The 16,178-nt window shown below is 35.3% G+C and overlaps 1 protein-coding gene and 1 long non-coding RNA gene across 2 annotated transcripts in view; one reads left to right on the forward strand and one right to left on the reverse strand.

The window, feature by feature from the left end:
• Window positions 1-6,202, reverse strand: part of LOC106870821 (CUE domain-containing protein 2-B) — a 65,729-nt gene extending 59,527 nt beyond the window's left edge. Inside the window, exon 1 of the mRNA XM_014917043.3 lies at window positions 5,980-6,202. The gene's annotated coding sequence lies outside the window, so the exon portion shown is untranslated. The remainder of the gene's footprint in view (window positions 1-5,979) is intronic.
• A 3,771-nt stretch (window positions 6,203-9,973) lies between these two features.
• Window positions 9,974-16,178, forward strand: part of LOC149132527 (uncharacterized) — a 37,006-nt gene continuing 30,801 nt past the window's right edge. The window contains exon 1 of the long non-coding RNA XR_016244495.1: window positions 9,974-10,151. This is a non-coding gene — a long non-coding RNA (uncharacterized LOC149132527). The remainder of the gene's footprint in view (window positions 10,152-16,178) is intronic.

The raw sequence follows: 16,178 nt of genomic DNA on the forward strand, positions 1-16,178 counted from the left end.
TTATGGCTATGGTGTGGCCACACACTTGGAATTTGCATCACCAGCCTGGAACCTCTGTCTTGTTCAGGACATTGACCTCCTGGAAACTGTCCAGAGACATGCAACCAAGTGAATACCCTCCATCAGGCATCTTCCATACTCTGAACGCCTTGTTTCGCTGGGCATAGATACACTGAAGCTCCGACGTCTGGCAACTGACTTGGTAAACACCCACAAAATTATTAACCATCGTGCCAACAACTACCTTGAGCACCTTTTTGAGCTCCATGTGTCTAACACATGTGGCCATGCCTACAAAGTCAGAAAACAGCACAGCTCCCATGGCTCTTGGAAACATTTTTTCACACTCAGAGTTGCTGAAGCATGGAACAAACTACCTGCATCAGTTGTTAGCTGTTGAGACAGTTTGGTACTTATTCTATTGGTCTCTTTGCTGAATTTCTAAGTTACATGGATGTAAACACACAAACACTGGTTGTCAAGCAGTAGTGGAGGAGAAACACACACACACGCATGTATATACACGATGGACTTCTTTCAGTTTCTGTCTACCAAATCCATTCACAAGGCTTTGGTCAGCTCAAGGTTATAATAAAAGACAGTTTGCTCAAGGTGCCACACAGTGGGACTGAACCTGGAACCATGCGGTAGGGAAGCAATCTTCTTACTACCACACAACCTGTGCCTTATTCTTTAGCCGGGGGTCAGCCTTGACTGGGCAGATGTATGATCAAAAGTGTTCCAACAGTGACCAAACTTTCTCTACTTGAAGATGGTAGGGAACTATTTCAGGACCATTTAGCTGCCATTTCTAACAGGTTAAGCTATAGTATTGAGCCCCACACATTGGCTTATGAAGTCTGGGGGTTCCTTCATAGCAGACCTAAAATCAAAGTCATTCCAGCCATGATCATCTTGTTTTTCAGTATATCTATAATTACATTGTCTCATGTCTTCTTCCATTTTTTTTTTCGGACAGCATGATGCATTTGAGAGAGATTTGCTACTTTTAGATTAAACAGTTGAGTAGCAGCAACCTTTTTTGCTTGTGTCCTTGTAATCCATGTAAATAATTCAGGCACAAGAAACGAAAGTGAAGCGATACCATGCCAATCAGGAATCTAAACTGCATCACAGGGGTTAGGTTCAGTGGATAAGGAAATTAGATCAACACGATGCTCCTCGTCAATAGTTAGAAGAATGAATAGGATGTTGTGGTTGTCATGGTTTTCATAAAGGCCTTTGTGACGTAAGTGAAATGAAATATTTCCTAGTGGGATTTGAAATCGAGTCACAGATTCTGCTATACTAAGATACACATCTCCAGCAGCCGTAGCAGTAGAGCCGTAGCAGCAGCAGCAGTAGTAGTAGTTGCTGATGTTTAGTTGGTCCGGGTCAAGCTTGATTGAGCAGACCTAATTTAAAAGCATTTCCGTGTGGACCACCCTGCATTTATTTAGGGTATGAAGGACTGTTATCTAATGTCTGTCCTTCTGCGCTCTCAGACGATGAAAGGCTATTTGAAAGAGATGCAGCTGCTGTTTCCACCTGGTCGAGCGACAATGTTAAGATTTCCTAGTTGACTCGTTGCAGAAGTTGAAGGCCGATCTTGATTAAGTAGAAGTGTAATTAAAATCACTTCAATTATAACCACCACTCTATCGTTTAACCAGGCATTGTGTACCAAGAACTACATTATATTATGTCCTGTTTTTCTTAAAACGGCAAGTTATGATTTGAGGGAGATTTGACAGCTATTTCTAGTAGATCGAATGACCGTATAGAGACACCATAAAGGAGAGAATGTTAATATTTTCCAATACTTTAGTGTTGTTGTTAATGTCAATGGGACAGGAATGAACTCCACAACCCAGTTTTCTCATAACTCCAGTAAAGCCACCGATTTTCTCATAAGTGAAAGACAAACAGAACGAATACACACACGCACACACACACACACACACGTTCGTCTGACAAAGGCGAGTACGCAGAAACTTCGAAGTTATTGCCAACATATTCCTTGAAAAAGTTTAATAAACGTACTCGTCAAAAAAGTATTGAGCAATCTAGTTTAATGTTTAGAAATGTTTCTGTTTTATATATAACTTGATATGTAAAAAAACAAACATACTTGTGCGTGCATGAGTGCGTGCGCGAGCGTGTGCGTGTGCGCAAGCGAGTGTGCGTGCGTACGAGTTCTTGTAGCGGTACCTGGCCTTGTCCGAGTTTATTAACAGCACCACTACCCCGTCAACGCAATCTTATGATTAACCCCACCCCCTATTTTAGATAAATTGTTCTGAAAAGATGCTGGCAGTCTTGGGTTAGTTCGAGAATAATCATTGCAACGGAGCAATCCTTTTTCTAGAAAGCTTAAGCAAAAACCATACACAAGCCTACGTATGACCTTCTTTCTAGAAAGATGTGCTCCTATGTGAAATTCCAGTCACTTAGGTGCAAAACTGTGACCTATAATTTAGAACTATACATACTTCTTTCATGTATGTATGTGTCTATCTGTCTATCTGTCTATCTATCTATCTATCTATCTATCTATCTATCTATCCATGTCTCTCTCTCTCTCTCTCTCTCTCTCTCTATCAACCTATCTATCTGTCTGTCTGTCAATCTGTCTCTGTCTGTCTGTCTCTCTCTCTCTCTATATATATATATATATAGAGAGAGAGAGATACACATCTACAAACATGTATATATATATATATACACACACATATGTATGTATGTATGTATATATGTACGTACTATGTATGTATGCATATACTTGTGTGTGTGTGTGTGTGTGTGTGAAGGGTACAGCATTTATGTATGTGTCTATATGTTTCAGTGTATATATGAATGGAAGTCGAGCATGTCCCCAACCGAATCACTCCATGGGTCTATTATTTAGAGAAGATAGGATGCATGGACGCCTATATGTTAGGCTTTATGCCCGAATGAATGAGGTTACGAGAGGGAGAGAGAAGAAAGAAAAGAAGAAGAAAAAACCCAGTTCTACGTCGAGCTGCACCGCTGATTTACCGCGAATCGATGACTGATGCAGACTGATCGAAGTATATGGACGGTGATGTATACTGCAATTAGTAGTGGTGAAGCCGAGCAGGGAGAAGAAAGGGAGAGAAACGGGAAGTGTGGAATTAAGGTTAGGAGCTGTAAAATATCACGAGAAAGAAAGAAAAAAGACACAAAGGGAAGAGAGAGAGAGAGAGAGAGAATAAAGAAGAGAAAGAGGGAGAACGGAAATCGAAAGAGAGAGGGAGAGTAGAGACATAGAAAGAGGAAGGGGCAGAGAAAGAGAGAAAGCAGGACTATAGAGAGAACGAGAGAATAAAGACAGAAAGCAGAGAGAGAGAGTAGACATAGAAAAAGGGAGGGGGCAGAGAAAGAGAGAAGGAAGGAATATAGAGAGAACGAGAGAATAAAGACAGAAAGCAGAGAGAACGAGAGAATAAAGACAGAAAGCAGAGAGAGAGAGAGAGAGAGAGAGAGAAAGAGCAAAGACGTTTGTGTGTTATGGCGGAGGTGGCGGAAACCCTAAAACTTGCTCGATAAGAAACGAAGAATGAAGCAAGCAATTTTATGTTATGTTAATAACAATTAATAATTAGTAGAGGTGAAACACTTGCTTTCCCCCCAACAATTGCACGATATTGTTAGACATATGCATATGAAATCGGTGTAAGAGACAGACATATTTATGGAAGAAATAGAAGCAAATGAGTTAATTTAGGAACATACACAGCATGTAGTAGCATTTTCTAGTCTTTTCCGCCACACACAGGCACACACTTTTGTACACAAAATATATTAATCAAGCACTCACACACACACACACACACTCTTTCTCTCTCTCTCCCTCTCTCTGTCGATATATATATAACACATATATATAATGTGTATGAGTGAGTGCTTGTTGTCCGTTTGTGTAAATGTGTGTATACACACTAACATCCACATTATACACACCTATACATTATACACTCACGTGCACAAAGGCTGCAGGGGTGTTTCACCGTGTATTTTTTTTATTATTATTAAAGAACAGAAAACCCGTCCCCAAATATTAACGTGTTGCATTCATTTAATCATTTAATATCCCTCCTGCCCTTATATATACACACACACACATACATATGTATATTGGAAGAAGCTTGAATAAACATCATTATTATTATTGTCTTTGTTTGAATTTTGTTTTAAATTCAGTAAATATATTATTCTAAAAAAAAACCATCTGAAGTCCATAACAAACGGTATATGAATAAGTAAATAACAAAAGAAAATCCAACCGCCTTAAATTGCGTAAATCTCACCACTACCCAGACATTAGTCGGTTTATCTTTCGCTTCTTCCATCCCTTAATTCGAATACCAACACAGTATTTCGACAAAATATCAGTTTTCTTTTAGTAACTGTGAAGGGTAAAGATTTTTTTTTCTTTTCTTAGGGGAGAGGGGGATATGGTCTGCAGAAAATTGATACGTTCATGGCTTATTTTAACCCCCCCCCCCCCAAGGGCGTCAGAGACGTTAATATGGACAGGAATCAAAAGGGGTTTTTTTTCCCCCCAGAAGGGGTAATAAAATTGAATTGCGGAAACACACGGATCTCCGACAGTTTAACCTCTTCCACACGACAGCGAGCAACTAGGTGAAATAATGACGATTATATAATAATTATAATAATGATATAAATGGTGATGATGATGATGATGATGATGATGATGATGATGATGATGGTGGTGGCAGTGACGAGGAAGATGATAATAAAAGTGATAGTGATGATAATGATGGTGGTGGTGGTTGTGGTGGAGGTGATGATAATTATTATTTCTAGCATCAAGTTTTATGGTCTGGTGATTTCTTACAGACACAGAGATTCGGTGTTTCTATAGTGGAGTCAAGGATGATGTTATGAGATTTCATAACGTTCATGCCTTTCTCAAGGGCATTAGTGACATTAAAGCGAAACGAAATGAAATGGCTACAAGCCGGGAGCTGAGAATCCGTTGATTATGATGTATTATCGAAATCAACAGGCATTGATCACCACTGTTCATGGTGATTGAACATTCGGAGACAGGGAGTGAAAGGAAATATTTCCATGAACCACCCCTATCTTCTCCCTTCCCAAAAACAAAAAAAGAAAGTAAATAAAGACATAATAATTCCTTGAAAACGATGAGAATATTAATAATTAGAAATGAATTATCCTCTTTCAAAATGGAACATTAGAAAAGGTAATAATGAACAAATCAGACGAAACTGACATATATACACTTACAGAGCAGATACGTATTACAGCAATTATCAACAAAGTTACACGTAGCTATTGATCATACATGCATACGCATGTTTTACAAATACACACACACACACATATATATATATATATATATATATACATATATGCATGTATGTACATGTATGTATGCGTATGTGTATACATACATATATGTGTATGTATGTATGTATGTATATGTATGTATATGCATACTTATACACAGAATTTCTTGTAGTTTGGTTAATACTTTAACACACACACTATCTATTCGAATTACACTGTAACATCACCTTTCCCCATCATCCATCCTACGATACTACAATAATTGTGTTTAAGCACATGATTTTTTTTCTCTTTCTAAATTTCTTGTCTCTCTTTTTTAAGTGAAATCATTTCTTGAAAAAAATATATATGTGTATATAAGAAAAGGTTTGTTTGTGCATATAAACATGCATGTTTTAAATACATACACATGTATATGTAAATAGAACGAAGGTTCCAGCCCTCCAAAACACATAGAGAGGGAAAGGGAGGTAGGAAAAAAAGAGAGAAAGACTTGGAATTTTGTATGGTAATGTATTGCACGTTATTCCTTCTTTTTTTCTTCTTTTTTTTTTCATTCATTCATTCTTAACGTGAAAACATAAAGGAGTAGAAAAAAATGAAGAAATAAATTACCTATTCGCAGAAGCATACAGCTAAATGAAACAGGACGGACAATCAGCAGCGACCGTAAGAGTAAAAAGTCTCGCAAGGTACTTGGCCAATAAACATTCAATTTGACGTAAACAACTCGCTCGTGTTGCGGCCGATTTCAAAACATCCGCATGCGCACTCAATCAGCAATTAATGGCGAAAAGGACGTTAAGTGCCAATCGAAGTCGGGGTGGGTAGTGCACTCGGGGTTATCTCCCTTGGAAGTTGACGCAGCTCCTCTGCCTGCCTGTCTCTATCTATCTATCTGTCTGTCTGTTTCTCCCCCCTCTCTCTCTCTCTCTATATATATATATATATAGGAAGGCCATACATACATATATATGCATGAATGTATTAATATATCTATCAATAACATATCAATTAATACATGTGTATACATACATGTGTCTGTGTGTGTATGTATGTGTGTATATGTATGCATGCATGTATGTATGTATCTATCTATCTATTTACACATCTTTCCAGCTATCAGCCAATCTACCTGTTTGTGTGTATGTATATATATATATATATATATATATATATATTGTCTCTATATATCTATCTGTCTATCTATCTACTTGTTATGCATATATCGGTTTGTCTTCCCCCATTCCCTCTCTCATACACACACACACACACAAACACACACTGATCTAATTCCTTGCTCTTCAGATTCCTTCTGTTTCTCTTTCTTTATTCCTCCCCCTTTCCTTTCCTTTTGCTTCTTTCTTAGTTTCTATATTTCTCTCATTCTTCTAGACTCTTTTCCTTCTTTTGCCTCTTATTTCTCATTTTCGATTCCAGTGTCCCACCTCCTTCTCTCTCTCCCCCTCTCTCTTTCTCATTTTCTTTGTGAGTGTGTGTATATGTGTCTCTTTTGAACTCCTTTTCTCTCCCTCACTGACTTCAGCCTTTTTCTTCCAATCTTTCTCACCACTTCTCTCTCTCTTTGACTCTTTTTTTCACATGTCTCTAAGTCTTTCAGATTTTCCCCTTTTCTCACTCTGTTGATAACATCTTCTCTTCCCCTTAGTTTTCTCTCTCTCTTCCTCAATATACTCTGATTCTCTCAATATTCTCTCTATCTATCATATCCTGTCTTTCTCTTTGTCAATGTCTCCCCGTCTGTCTGTCTCATTCCTCTTCCGTTCATCTCATCCTTTTTCTCTCCCTCAACATCTCTATAATTTATATCATTGTCTATTCTTTTATCTTGTCTCTCAATCAATAAATAAATCAATCGATTAGTCATTTAATCAATTACTCAATCAATCAAGGTTTCTGTCCGCCTGTCTGATTGTCTGCCTGTCTGTCCATCTCTCTGAGTGTGCGTCATGCATGGCTGTGTGGTAAAATATTTGCTTCTCAATCACATGGTGCCATGTTCAGTCCCACTGTGTAACACTTTAGGGAAGTGTCTTGTACAATATTCCCAGTCTGACCAATGCCTTGTGTGTGAATTTGGTTGATGGAATCTGAAAGAAGCTCATCATGTATGTATGTATGTATGTATGTATGCATGTGTGTGTGTGTTTGTCTTTGGTCCCCAACACCACTTGACAACCAATAGTATAAATACTGTGGTCAATTTTTTTACTAAACCCTTCAAGGTGGTGTTCCAGCCAGCATGGCCACAGTCCAATGACTAAACAAAGTGAATATATCTATCTATCTATCTATCTATCTATCTATCTATCTATCTATCTATCTATCTATCGATCGATCGATCGATCGATCAACTGTCCGCAATCGCAAATTCGATCAATTGTCCAATAGTACAAATCCGATCAACTGTCCAATAGCACACATTCGATCAACTGTCCACTAGCGCAAATTCGAGTAACTAAGTGAAACTGCAACTAAATGAAAGCTCTAACTTTCTCTTTCATTTAAAAAATGTACGCCCGGTCTGAGAATCGAAACCGCGATCCTATGACCACGAGTCCGCTGTGTGTGCGCGCACGCGTATGTATGTATGTATGTATGTATGTATGTATATATATATATATATATATATATATATATATATATATATATATATATATATATATATATATATATATATATATATATATATATATATATATATATATATATATATATACAGGGATGGCCAAAAGTCACTCGGCAGTAAATCAAAATTCCATAACTACTTAATATTCAATTTTATTTATTCATTCCAATTATAAATGTTTACAAGAAGGACTTCAGTTTGAACAGTTTTCATGATGTTTCATATTTAGATGCTTTTATTAAATTCATTCAGTTGTTAAACAGAGATAAATCTTGGAATTAAATGGTTTTGATTTACTAACCCTGTATATATTTGTATACACACACATAACTATATATATATATAGACTCGTTAGGGAGTCGAATATAATGCTTAGCGGCATTTTTTCTGGCTTTTTACTTTCTGAGTTCAAATTCTACCTAAGTTGACTTTATCGTTCTTTCGGGGTCGACAAAATAAGCACCAGTGGAGCGCTGAGGTCGGTATAATTGGCTATCCTCTTCCCCACAAAATGTCATGTTTATGCCTACAGAAGAAAGAATTTATATAAAGCGAGTTGGCAGAATCGCTAGTGAGTCGGACAAAATGCTTCCAGCTCATTACGTTTTGGGTTCAAATTCTGCCGAGGGCAACTTTACCTTTCATCCTTCCGGCATTGATAAAATAAATAGCAGTTGAATACTGAGGTCGATGCCCTTAAAATTGCCGTCCTTTCGCCCAAGTTTAAAACTTTAATTTAAATGAAGAGTTATCTGCTCTTACATTCCTAGCTCCTGAGTTAATTTCTGTAATTCATTTTTCGACAAAACACATCGTATTGTACAACAGGTGAGTAGAAATTCCTTTACGTTTGATCAGAGACGTTGCAAAAGGATAAAAACATATTCTGGTAGACAAAATTTTCTTTAGTCTATCTACCTGTTGATTGAATTGATCGCCCCCAAAATGTTTTTATTCCTAGCCACACCGAGCCATCTGTTTAAACCAAGCATGGGCAAACTTTTTAGAGAACCGGTCTGCCCGAGTCATGACTCGTCATCGGGTGGACCACACTATAAAAAAAAATTTTTTTTTAAATGATTCAAGGTAATTTTTCGTGAGGTGTGTCTTTCAGAAAGTCTCACGGACTACAGATTGCCCATTACCGGTTTAAACTTTCATTTGAAATTTACAGCTAATTTATAATTATGATTTGCAAGTTATGCTCTACGTTTGTTTCCCTAATATCATTTAATAGGACTTTAATGTGTAAGATACATGGGTATATATTTGTTGGTTAACTACGATTGATTTTTCTTTGATATCTAGTCATTTGTATTTCAGTATCAAGATTCAACTTTAATTTTTAAAATTTATATGAAAATTTGTCTTCAATGGATTATAACCAATTATTTATTCTTCAATAATTAGTAGTGATTTTATGTTTAGATATGACTATTTTTTATTCGTGCAATGTTAATGCAACGTCAAGATTTCCTTGTCCGAAATTAAAAAATCTGGAACAGTCGCTTATCATTTATCTCAATATGATGTTTTAAAATTTAAGGCGGCGAGCTGGCAGAAATGTTGATTTGCCGCACAAATTCCGCCGAGGTCGACTTTCCCTTTCATCCTCTCGGGGTCGATAAATAGAATACCAGTTGAGTACTGGGATCAATGTAATAGACTTACCCCATCCCCGAAATTGCTAGCTTTGCCCCAAAATTGAAACCAATATGCTGTTTAAAATCTGATGAGGAACCGGTGTGTATTCCTCATAAGTTTTTCTGTGGGGAAACAGAGTGTTGTGTTCAGCCGTTTGTTTTTTCATAGAAAAAAAATTTCCTATCCTGAAAAATACCTCTTACTAAAACAAGTTATTGTTATTTCTTTACAAATAAAAAAAAAATTCAGATGTAAAGTATGTTTGGCATTTTTCTCATATCAGTTAACAAAGACATGTAGTACTTTCGTTTTTCTATACGAGGCGGTACCATGGCTAGTGAGGTAATTTTGAGGCGTGGCTATTGTTTATTGAAAGCTATATATCTTTTAATAGCACTTTCGATTATCTGCTCTTACATTCCTCACTCGATTTGTAAACATTTATTCGAAATTTGCGCCAGAACACACACATACGCAAAAATATATATTGCAGGTGAGTAGAGATTCAGTCACTTCTATTTAAGCCTTGATCTCAAATTTGCTCGTAAATTCATAATAAACATAACTTTTGATGCAGTTTTCTGTGTCCATATTCAACTAATTGGATTTTTTGTCTCTTAAAATGTATATACAGTATGTTATCTGCATACTGCAGATAACATGTCTTTAGATATTTAGGTGATTCGAGATTCACTGAGTCAATCAAACTAAACCACTTTGTATAATCTGTAGGAAAGAAGCGTATTACGAATTATTATCTGTAATATATTTCTTCCAAAAAGCTGGTATTGATCAAATATTTAGGTGTTTCACATTGAGAGATGACATTTTATAAGTGCAATTTTGATATAAATCTCACTTTCCTTCGCGTTTTAATTGGTTATACTATTTTATGCACTTGAGATACAGAAGACCTGGTATCGATGTTAAAACAGGTGAGTGATGATGACTAGATCATGGTTTAAAAATATTAAAAAAACATTCAAGTTGAGTTTATGATTACATATAACATGTTCTCTACTTTTACGTATCTGTTTGCATCTACCTAACAGGGCATTTTCTTTCTACTATTTAATTCTTAGTTCGGTTTATATACTGTTTATGCGGCTGTGTGAGTGTACTCGTTTTGATAAACTACAGAATACAATTTCTCTGCTATTTTTGACTTTTAGAGTCGATTTAACTTCAATTCATAAAATTTGCTGGCAAAGTGAATTCTAGATGCAAACTGCATGCGAATATATAAAATTATAACTATTTTCAGTCGACTCTAGTGTCCCACAACGTTCACTTTCTATCTCCCGTCCTCTTCCTTCTAAACACAAAGGACTTGTTGCCATATTCAACAGCGCCTGTGCTTATGCAAATGACACGGTCCTTTACTCATCTTTAACCTTCCTTAACTGTGCATCATCCACGCGCCAAATTTGCATTGAACGTAAGCGAAGACCCTAAAGGCATCCTGCTGTAGGATCGTGGCCAACATTTTCGTTTTTAACAGTAAAATCTCAAGTGTTACTCATATAAAGAAAACACTAGCACACAGCAACACTCAGCTGGAGCCTTCATAGTCGCTCCAAATTTTGGACCTCAATATCATTGAAATTCTCTCCTGGTGAAAGAATGTCTTTAGCATAGCTAGGACATACATCCCAAAGATTGTACTTTGGTCTTCAAGGCCAGAAAATATTTCACTTCCCGACAACTATTGACATTCTGTCTACAATGCTCCTCTGAAATGGATGAAGTCACATGTATAAAGCTTGTATATATGTGGCCATGTAATTTTTGAAGTTATTTGTGTTTTACGAATTAAACAAGACAAAAATGTTCTGCATATAGTTCGCAAACTTTTCTATATAGTGGTTGTTTTCCAGTTGATAAGGCAGCTCCCCATCGGATAACAGTGGGGATTGAATTAACACCCACTGTGAAATTTAGACTGGGAGTTTGCGACTGTAAATCTACTATAGGAAGTTAATATCTGAGAGGAGCAGTTCACAAGGGTGGCGTGTCAGGATTAATATCGATTGAATCATACAATTATACGATTAATAAAAGTTATCTCATATCAAAGTCAATTATTGAGAGTTATTGACGCATCACAAACTATTGATTTGTGAAGCGAGAATGGAATGCGGAAATCAAATAGCTTAGCAACAGTCTACAAGTTACCTGCTCTTACATTCCTAACTTGTTTTGTAATCACTTATTCTAAATCGGCAAGAGGACGAATTCAGCCGTATCAACATTCTACAGAGTTTCAGTCTGAAATTTGAGATCAGTTTACAATTTGATATAACTTGCTCTCCTCATTTTGTATATCTACTTCCACCTTACAGGTTAATTTAATTTCTTCTTAAATAATTTTCTATGCAATCTATGGATTGTTTATGGCCTGTGAGTGTACACGTGTTGATCCGCTCTTACATTCCTAACTTGTTTTGTAATCTGAGTGGACTGTAGCAGCGTCAAATAAAGTGTCTTGCTCAACGACAGAGTATTTTCAATGTGACAGAATATTTTTCACAACTGTTCATAGAAAATATAAATTGATCCTAAACTAAACAAATTCTAAATTAATCTGTAGCTGTGTTAGCATTTCGGTTTGTAATTTTCCGTTAACTTGTGAATGCAATTAGTTTATGAATTTTGACTATTGAATTTTTCAAAATTCAAGATTTCTGTCTTTGCTTTATGGTTTATTCAGAACGAATGACTTACGTTTGATCTTCGCAGATCCTCTGCCTTATTTCAATTTCTATCAGTTACAGACTGCTGAAGTATTCACGAAGAACAAAATGCATTTTTTAAATATTAGTTGGCAAATGCGTACATTTTCATTTCATGTGTTTTATTGTCTCTTTTTATAATATAATCATGGGAAGATATAAAGCTACACAGTTTATAATTAACGTCTTTCTGTATCCATATTTTGGTCAGTTAGAGAATAGTCAATTGGGATCCAATAAGTGAATTTTAATTGCTTCACCTTCTAAAATCTATATGAAAAGAGAATTCTATAACCTATAAACATTTGTGTTGTCTTTCCAATAATTTGTGGTACCAAAATATTTAGATATTTCGCATTGGTTTACAATATTTTGTCGGTATACTGTCGATATCAATCTAGATTAAAGATGAGAAAATTTCTTTCCTATTTCTCCATACAAATTTAAAATGAACATTTTATCGAATGAATCAGTATTTGTATGTTCATTGTGTTGCCGTCAGAAATATTCCATTGTCTTCTGAGGTATACTACGTGTGTAAACATCGTTTACAACATTTTGCAAAGAAGTGTCGAAAGCTATTTATATGCTTTAAAAATAACAAGATTAAAGTGAGTTTTGCATCTATCTTACTAATGTTTGTTTGTGGTGATTTTACTGAAGCTATAGCGGCCCCCACCACTGAGCGACTTTTGTACATTCTGATAAACAGTCGTATTGTACAGAGAAAATTTGCCGCGACAATCAGTACGTCAAAATATTGCGTAACACCCAACCTGAAATCTAAACCGTATACTAGTAATCGTGTTTTTCTCTGTCTGTGTTAAATGGACTTGAGAGCAATGAGGTACCGCTAAGCATGTCAGGCCTGATATCGTTTAAATCATAATGTTGTACTATGAATTAAGTTATTATATATTAAAATCAATTATTATGAGGTATTCATCTATGATCGACAACTGATTTGTGGAACGGGAATGGAATGTTTATGTCATCATAGTTTATGGAAAGCCCGTAGTTGTTGAGGAGTTATCTGCTCTTACATTCCTAACCCGTTTTGTAATCATTTATTCTAAATCGGCGTCACATAACAGGTGAGTGAAACTTGGATCAAAACTCTACGAACATTTTGTCTGAAATTTAAGATAAATTTATAGTTACATATAACTTGTTTTCTCTCTCTCTCTCTCTCTCTCTCTTTCTCTCTCTCTCTCTCTCTCTCTTTCTTTCTCTCTCTTTCTCTTTTCACCATGCAGGATAATTTGTTACTTCTTAAATAATTTTCTGTACAACCTATGTATTGTTTATATTGCTGTTTGGTAAACGTGAGCAAATACTGATAAATTTTCTTTAACTTCTCGATATTTGAATTCCAATGAGTCAATTTAACTCCATCAGTTCATGAATTCTGTGTGCAAAGAGAATTGTATGTTAACTACATATGAGTAAATAGAATTATAACCTACTTTGTGTTTAAGTATTTCATATCAAAGCATAATATATTGTCAATTCCGTGTCAATAAACATCTGACTATTCTAGAATTAAACGACTGTACTATATTATATATATTTGGGGAATGACGGATTAGGAAACATTTCTAACCATTTATCATTTGGTGTCATCGATCTAAACTGAATTTTATACCTGATTCTTACATGTTTCGGAAAGAGAATTTTCAATGTGATAATGTTTTTTTTTTTTGTTTTGTTTTTTTCTTCTTCTGTTCATAGAAAATATAAACTGAATCTCTCAGTAAACTAATATGTAACTGTGTTAGTCTTTCGGTTGATAATTTTCCGTTGTTTTGTAGACACAATCATTTTATAAACTTTGGTGAACGATAAATTAAAGAATTTTTCAAAACCCACTATAGTAATCGCGATTCACCTATTGGGGTTTATTATTTAAGCTTACGTCGATTCCTCCGTGGTGTTGTTTTGCATTAATAATAGAATAAATGTATACAAATTATAAAAATAATTAAAAAAATATACAGTACTGTTTCTACTTCGCGGATTAGAATGTAACACCCTCGATAGTCGAGAGATTACTGTACTTCTGTTTTTGTTTGTATGGTGGAATTGTAACTCTGGTATTAGCAGATACATTCCCTTTACCTCCTCTTCGTCCATACCAATCTAATTTGACCGTTTTCTTAAATGAATCTGTATTTGTGCAATCTTTGTGTTACCTTTAGGAAAATTTCGTAGTTTTCTGAGAACGTCTAGATCAGGGGTTTTCAAACTGTGGTCCGCGGACCACAGGGGGTCCGTGGACAGCAAATACTTTTTATGGGCAATTTGATTTTATATATGTTTTTTAATCGAAATCTTTTAATTGACAATAAACCTATTTGCTAAATACTGTTAAGTAAATAAATGTAAAAATATATGTTATTTTAAGCAAATATTTATGTTTAAATTTCGTAAGCGTTTATAAGGGGGTCCCTAAGGTAAAGTCTGAAATATAAAGGGGTCTGCAAGTTTAAAAGTTTGAAAACCCCTGGTCTAGATTGTTTGAACTTTTTGTTCAAAACGTTGTAACGTAATTTCTGAAAGTTATTTGTGTGTTTTACTAATTTAAGAAGGCACAAAAGTTTTGCATCTCGCTTGCTAACGTATGTGATTATGTTCAAGTTGATAAAGTGGTTACTGAAAGCCTTAACCACTGAGCCGTTCACTACAATATGTGACAGCGACCACACTCAGCAGCTCTTGTACATTTGTACTTCTAAGAAACATTTTCACTATGTAAAGAAAACCGCAGTCGGAATCGATGCGTCAAAGTATACGTTAACGTCTAAATTGAAAAGTAGCTCGGATACTTTGTTGAAGTAACTTAACGGCAAAGAGATGTTGTTTAACTGGATGATGTGTTGGGCCCGTTATAATTTTAATTAAAGTCGGAAAATTGTGATATTGCTAAAATTCATTACAACGAAATCAAAACTTAAGAGGTATTGACCAAACACCAACAACTGGAGTATGAAGCGATAATGGAATGCGTGTCTGATGTAGGTTTAGAAAGGCTTGCAGTACTTGATGAGTTATCTGCTCTTACATTCCTGTTTCAGTTTCAAAATATTTATTCACAATCTCCGTAAGAACACTTCAAACCACCTCTTTCTGAAATCGAAGTGTAACTTATAATTAAATATTTTCACCGAAAAGGATATCTCCTTTCTCTTAGATAAATTTATGTACAATCCATCCCTTGTTTATGTGGATGTGTGAGTTTACGCGTTTTCTTCAACTCCAGTAACTTTTCTCTACTATTTTATATATTTGGATTTCAATGAATCAATTTAGCATCATAAAATCTGTATTAGAAAATATGCGTACTGTACATAAATATATGAAATTTTAGCGAATTTTCTCTCTTTCAAAAGAACCAATATTAACTAAATATTTGAATATATTTGTATATATATCAATTAAGTCAAAAGCCAATTTTGACAAATATTTAATATTGATTTACAGTATTTTGTTACTTTAATATTGATAAAAATAATAATAAATAGATGTTCTAGAATTAATCAACCATGTATATGATACATTTGTGGAATGACAGATCTTGAATTGCCGCTAATTATTTATCGATCTCTTCAGTCTCAAGCGGGTTCAATACCCATTGTCTCTCAGACATCTCGGAAAGGGAATTTTAAATGATAGATTTTGTTTTCATCGTTGTTCATCGGAAATTCATATCGAACATCTTAGTAAATTATTCGGGTAATTGCGTTAGTCTTTCGATTCTTAAGTAAAGGTAATTTATAAATTTAGGTGGA

The sequence above is a fragment of the Octopus bimaculoides genome, chromosome 15 (genome assembly GCF_046866305.1).
Source record: "Octopus bimaculoides isolate indiv1 chromosome 15, ASM4686630v1, whole genome shotgun sequence".
Taxonomy (NCBI): Eukaryota; Metazoa; Mollusca; class Cephalopoda; order Octopoda; family Octopodidae; genus Octopus; species Octopus bimaculoides.